Source organism: Vicugna pacos, chromosome 11, assembly GCF_048564905.1.
Source record: "Vicugna pacos chromosome 11, VicPac4, whole genome shotgun sequence".
Classification (NCBI taxonomy): Eukaryota; Metazoa; Chordata; class Mammalia; order Artiodactyla; family Camelidae; genus Vicugna; species Vicugna pacos.
In genome coordinates, this window is record NC_132997.1 from 67,417,690 (window position 1) to 67,424,936 (window position 7,247).

Consider the following 7,247-nt stretch of genomic DNA (forward strand, 5'->3'; position numbering starts at 1 on the left):
CTCAGATCCACACCCAGGGCCAGCTCACGCACTGTGCTTTAATTAATTTAGTAGCAATTGAGATGCTACCAAACATGCTCTGAAGTGATGGGATTTGGCATCACGGCAGAGACGGTAATTAAGTATGGAAGCACCCTAAAAATTGTGTAATTATAATTATGATCAGCACCACAAAGGAGAAATATGGGGTACCGCTACAGGGTGTCATGAAGGCCCTAACTCATTTTTAAATGGCATAGGTAAGCTGGGGCCTGAAGAATTAACAAGTAAAAAAAGTGAGAAAGCCATGCTAGAGGAAAGATGTGTGCAAAGGTCCTGAGGTCAGGAAGAGCCTGATGACTTCAAGTTACTGAAAGAAGGTGAGTATGGCCAGAGTGACGAAAGCAAGGGGGACAGTGGAGGGAGAGATGAGGCTGGAGAGGGGCAGCGGCTGGTTGATTCAGGGCCCCAATAAAGACAGGAGATTTTATTCTGAGAAAAGACAGAAATGCACACACATGATCAAGCATAATGGAACTACTTGGCCTCATCTGTGGGATCAGAGAAGGCTTCCCTAAGGGACATGTAAGTTGAATTTGATGGATGAGTAGAAGGTAACCAGTCGACTAAGGGAAAAGTGAATAAAAAGGAGAAGGAACAATGTTAATGAAGGCCTGAAGGGAGGAAGAACATGGTGAGTTTGTAGAACTGAATAGCAGAGCTGGACAGGCTTGGCATGGAGTCCCTGGCCTGCCATCTACTGTGTGATCTTGGGCCAGCTATCCTTGCTGAGCCTCAATCTTCTCATCTGTAAAATGGGGGCAGTAACATCACCTCCCTCATAGGGTTGTAGCAAGGATTAAGTGAAGTATGTTAAAACATGCTACATGGTATGTGTGATATTTGGGATTCTCCAGAAAAACAGAATCAATAAGATAGATAGATAGATAGATAGATAGATAGATAGATAGATTTATTATAGGAATTGGGTATTGCGGTTTTGGAAGCCAAGAAGTCCCACGATCTGCCATCTGTAAGCTGGAGACCCAGGAAAGCTGGTGGTATAATTTGGTCCAAGTCTGAAGGCCCGAGAACCGGGGAGGCAATGGCATGAGTTCCGGTCTGAGCCTGAGAGCCTAACAACCAGGAGCGCTGCCTTCCAAGGGCAGGAGAAGGTGGCTGTCTCAACTGAGGCAAAGAGGGTGAATTTGCCCTTCCTCCGTCTTTTTTGCTCTATTCAGGCCTTCTGGATGATGCCTGCCTACAGCAACGAGGGCAGTCTTCTTTACTCAGCTGCTGATTCAAATGCTAACCCCTTCCAGAAGCACTCTCACAGACATGTCCAGAAATAATGCTTTACCAGTTAGCTGGGCATCCCTTAGCCCAGTCAAACTGATCCATAAGTTAAGCATCGCAAGAAATTCTTGTAATAGGTAGAATCGTTGCCCCCCTCTAGGAAGAAGGTCCACCACGGTTCTAACATCAAGTGACCCTGCACCCTGGGTCTCACTAATACCAACTGTTCTCTTTGTCCCTCTAGCCTAGAGATGGTAGCACTGTGTTTCCTGCTGCTGCTGACCTATGGGTTGCTTCCCCGTCTTGTTTGGCTTCTTAGCAATTCCATAACCTATAGGTCTGATCACTATTTCCATGTATCAATTACCCCAAAATTCAGTGGCTTCAAACAGCCACTTCGTGGGTCAGGAATTTGGACAGGGCACAGGCAAGATGGTTTATCTCTTGTCCGCAATGCCTGGGCTCCAGTTGAGAAAACTCAAAAGACTGAAGGCAAAGTGACACCTGGGAGCTGGAGTCATCCGAAGGTTATTTACTCACACGTCTGGTGCCTGGGCTGGGATGACTCAAAGGCTAGGATTGCCGACTAGAGCACCCACACATGGCTTGACACGTGGGTTGACTTCACAGTGTGAGAATTTCAGAGCGGTCAGTTGGCTTATGGGATGGCTCGGGGCTCCAGAAGAGAGCGCTCCGTCCAGCAATGAGCGGAAGCTCCCATCCCTGTTGCAGCGTCTCAAGGCCTCCAGCACCACTCTCCTCCTCGTCTATTAGTGGAAATAGTCACTAACAGCTCACCCGGATGCAAACGGGGATGCTGGCGGTGGGCAGGGACACATCCCTCAGTGGGAGAAAGGTCGAAGAATTTGCGGTCCATGTTTTAAAACCACCATATCTGGGTTACCAATTTACAGTATGAAACTGCTTCATTTTCCCCAGAATGTTTTCTGTTTTCCTAGCTGGGCCCTGAACATTCAGTTCAGTTATTTTCTCTATTAAAATTCCTTAAATTCCCCTGATTAGAATTGGTTGCTCCCACCTTTCTGCTACCATGACTCACCATAACATTTGGATAAACTGTTCTAACCACTTACATGTCTCTCTCCCTCACTAGACCGTAGGCTTCTGGAAGGACGGAGACTTATTTATCTCAGTGTCCTTCCTTTTCGGTACACACATGCCTGGGACCCAGTAGCCACTAGAACCTGGTGAGTGAATTAATGCCTGTTTTATGCTCTCCCCAATGATCACCAAAACCATTTTGCACTCAACACCCGACAAAATTGTTGGGAGCCTCCACAGAGCTTTGTAAAGATGTCGACCCCTGATAGAGGGCAGAGGTCATGACCTCAAGTGCCAGCAGAGCCTGGCATGTAAGTGAGGGAGGCAGGCAGTCACGGAGGACAGCAGGGCTGAGGTGGGCTGTGGCCAGGATTTGTTTAAAAAGGCTGCCCTGGGGTGGGTATAACTCAGTGGTAGAGTGCATGCTTGGCATGCGTGAGGTCCTGGGTTCAATCCCCAGTACCTCCATTAAAAATTTTTTCTTTTATTTTAAAAAATAAATAAAAAGGGTACCCTATAAACAGCCCTAGTCAACTCATGCTGTCAGTGAGGGAGAATGTGACTTGCTGGTTCAAGACATTCTTATTTTGTAGAGAAGCTGGACTCTTAACTTGTATATAATAGTCTCCTGATTTTTAAATGTTATGTAGTAATTCAAAAATTTTAAAAACTGCTGTGTGGGCCAACACTCTGCCAGCCAAACCAAATATAACCTTTGGCTGGGACCACTCATCTGTGTCCTCTGATTTAGAGTTCCCTGGGAATGATCCACAGATAAATTCATTAACCCAAACTTTAATGGATTGAGATCATCATCCTAAAAATATAATTTATGAAAGAGGCACATAAGTTTGTTAACTAGTTAAGACTCTCTGACATAACAAAGCAGATGATAATCTATTAGAATCAGAGCAAACTGCACATCGATTTGCTCCTTTCTGCCGATGTTGATGGTTTTAAAAGCTGTAAACCTAAAATTCACAATAGGTTAAAATATTTCCTCCATATTCTGCTATTCAAAATGCTTGCACGGTCAGAGGGAAGGTATAGTTTGCTGTCCAGAGATTAGATCACTCTTCCATGCTCGCCCGGCCCCTCACAAAGACGGCAGGCAGGCTGATTCCTCTCCCTGAAACAGTACCTAGCGTGTAAATTCCAGAATGTAAAGGAGAAGCCTTGGCCTGGGGGTCTGGATAACTGCCTTCTAGTGCTTGGATTTGCCAGCGCCACACACCCAGCGCCTAGCAGGAGGTCTGCACTCAGTAGTATTTGCATGAATTTACACATGAAAGAACGAGCGGCCTTGGATCTTGAACAGTTCATCCAAGTTGTTGTGTCCCTCTGTTCCTTTATGTGTGTAAAGTGAAAAATCTGAAACGTCGCTCATTATTGTTGATAAAGATACTAAGCACATGCCAAGCCTGCTAATAAACAGGTTCTCATTTATTGTCTATAAGCTCTAAAATTCTATAAATGAGGGGTTCCAAAGAATGGATCGGGTGGTTGTGTAACTACCTAATAGACAGCTCCCCCCTTCACTCCTGAATCAGGTAAGAGTGAACAGAGATCTTAAATTCACCAAAAGTCAGACTGCAAACACCCCCACGCCCATGCTCACGCATGCACGCACACGCGTACACACAAACATGTGATGTGCAAATACACAAAGCTGAAACAACACATTTTGGTGTTTGACATCTTGTTACTTAACTCTGTGTGTTAGGGCAAATACTCGTGGAACTTAAATCTCTGAACCCCCCTTTGAAGATTCCTTCCCTCCATATTTCAGTTAAGCTTTGTCAAATCTCGGGCACAGGCCAGGGAGAAATCTAAGTGGGTCATCTAAGCTTTTTTCTTGCCCGGAAAGCCTCTTCCAACGACGTGCCGTACAGAGAGCACTTATCCCCCATTTGAAGCAAGTCAGAGACAGCTGGCGAGACGCGCTTGATTATTTGGAATTGACTCCCTTCTTGCAAGTGTATCCATCCCTGTTCATCTCGGCAGAGATGAGGTTGCTAGTCACCAATCGTCAGATAAAAATCAGCCCGTGAGCACATGCCATAAGCAGCTGCAGGGGCCCCTCACCAGCTCAGGACCTCCTTTTTCCTCCACCACGAACGCTATCCTGTCTCCCCTCTCTTCCCCCTCTGGTCTTGTCAGAAGTTATTTATTTGGCACTCCCTGCTCCCTGGCACACAATATGTGCTCCACATAGTTGATGAACTGTTCAGATTGACTTCACTTGTTCTGACAGAAAGTTCAGACAGTTCTCTGAATTGTCAATCAGAAGGTCAGATGTTGTAATAATTCCTGGAAGAAGGAGAGCTCTTGTTTTCATTTCTGTGGGTCCGACTCCCCCACCATCCAGCTCCCCACGTAGACGTATAGACTTGGGCAAACCCAGCTCAGCCCCGGGCTTGGTGATATGAGGTGGGCCAGAGGCCATGGCTGGAGGGTCACGGGACTCCAGTTTTGTTTCCCGTCTTCCTCTGCCCACGTCCTTCATTTCCTTTAGGACTCCACAGATCTCGTCTTCGCTCTCTGACCCTTCAAGATCCTGTTAAGTTTCTGTCGACGTGCCAAGTACTCTGTCCTTAATCCCATGATCGCTTACCATCATAACTCTGTCATTGCTTCTTTGGATATCTTCCCCTTACTGGACTGTGGATGCCGTGGGGCAGGACTGAACTGAGCTCACCATTTGATACTCAGTTCCTAGTGGGGTGCTCAGTCCATTGATTGCCTTAATGAATGGATGGCTACTTTATAAATGTGTCACCTAGATAACTTTGTCAGTCTACACTCCAGAGGACACAGATAAACACTGTTGAAGTTACACACATCGGTGATATTAAGGATTGCAGTTAAGACATTTGTGGAAACAGACAGAAAGGGTCTCCAGCTCCAGAACTCTGACTCTTCTAACGCTTGGGCCTTGAACGCTGGCACAAAGTCCTTAGCGGCAGTGAACTTTTCTAGAGCTTTGGCCTTATAAAGCTTTACTGAAGATAAAAGCAGTGTTTAAGGAAACATTTGGGCAACGTCTCAGGGCAGCCAAGTTGAGCAATTTTAAAGACGCTATTTCTACTCTGCAGCTCAGGCTGTGGATATGATTTGCCTGCTGTGTTTAAGATCCTCGGTCACTGTCCCAGCCAGAGTCTCAGGGGTCTGTCTCTGGGGTGGGGGTTAAGCTCTCAGGATGCTCTTAAAGTTGCTCCATGAGTCTTTGGCTTCAATATGACGGTGACCAGCTGTCCTACACGATCCCTGGGGGAAACGCTGGAAGCAGCAGCACATTGACATTCAGGCTAAGGAAGCAGGAGGCCAAAGCTCAAATGCAGGGGCTCTTCCTGGCTTATCTTCACCACGTCCAGCGATGGGGCCTGGGGCAGGGTTCCTGATGGGCGCCAGCGCTGGCGGGGTGGACGTGGGGTATCTGTTCCTATGGAAATATTTCTGCAGGATGTCTGCAGGGTCTTTGCTCCGCCATCTTGGCTGCTCTCCCTGTAGGGTCTTTGGAAGTTGGCACTAGCCTTGCCCTGAAAACCACATGGTCCCTTTCACAATGTTTCTGATGCCTTTTTATTACCAAACACATTTTCTGGTAGCTGCCCTGTCTCCGGCCCGGAACTCACTGCCATTCTGTGAAAATGCAACGGAGTCTTCAGAATTCCAAGCCAGGGTTCTGCCTTTCCAGGAAGAAAGGATCTCGGTATCCACACGCTGTGAAGAACAAGAAATTTACCCCGTGCCCTTGGCGCTTTCCTGCTCCCTCCCTCCACCCTCCAGGTCTGGAGCTGTCCCCTGGGGCCTGGCGCTCAGCCAGTTGTCAGCTAATCCTTGCTAAGGTGTTAGGTGGCAAAGGCTCAAGGGTTATTAATCCTTGGAGGAGTTTCCACATTAAACAAAGTTTGGTTACTAAATCAAGGTGCATTAAAACATCATCACTGTGACATAAAAACAATTTCTTTGTGTTCCCCACAAATCTTCACATTTATCAGTGAATATAGGTATGACTATGAGGTATATGCACTTTTTTTTCCCCACACAGAACATTTCATGTGTTTCTTCACATTTCTAGGTGTCCCGTTTTCATCATAGGAGTTTGAAGGAAACTTTTGAGGCATCTGCACATCTCATGATGGTGTCTTCCCTATACACCCATCTGCCCTCCCTCTCTGGCAGCCTCCCCACCAGTAAAGTGGGCTCCAGCAGGAGGGGGCCATCGTGTCGCTGTGACCCCTGCCACAGCCGATGAGCAGAACCAACACCAGACTCAAGGTGAGTCCACTGGAGTCTCTCCCCAGAAATGTGAAACTAAGGCCAGGAAAAGATTTGTGTTGGTCTCTTTTTAGGGAGCTGAATCTGCAACGTGTCAGTTTAGGCGTTGAGAGGTGGGTTTTCTCTGCGAATGACGTGGACCCGAGAAGAGAAGAAGCTGAGAGGAGAACAGAGCAGATGCACAGACCAAGACAGGGGCACCTCCCTGAGGTCCAGGTCCATTCTTACTCATTTGCTAATGAGAGTCCAAACTAATAATAGTAATGATGCCATTACCGACTACACTGAACATTTGCTATGTGCTAGCGACTTTACTCACACCGGCTCATTTAAACCACCTAATGAGTCAGCTCAGAGAAGTTTAGTCATGTCCCTGTGATAATACACCTTGGTGAATTATGGACTGGGATTTGAACCCCGATCTGGCTGGTGCAACTGTCTTCGGTTTTAACTCTTACTATACGTGGCCTCTCAAGGTAAGCGGTGTCATCCAAGGTGGGAAGAAAAGAGGGAAGAATCAACATGCCTTCCAGGAATACATTTCAAACGCTCTAATTGCAGAAGGAAGACATTTTGAGGCAGGAGACCCTCCCTGCTCAGCGCCCTAACACAACTCCATGTAGAAGGCA

The 7,247-nt window shown here is 46.9% G+C and overlaps 1 non-coding gene across 1 annotated transcript; it reads left to right on the forward strand.

Annotated features, from left to right (window-relative positions):
• The first annotated feature begins 2,732 nt into the window (after positions 1–2,732).
• TRNAA-GGC (transfer RNA alanine (anticodon GGC)) lies at positions 2,733–2,805 on the forward strand. The gene has a single exon. It is a non-coding gene; the product is annotated as a tRNA-Ala (tRNA).
• The last annotated feature ends 4,442 nt before the right edge of the window (positions 2,806–7,247 follow it).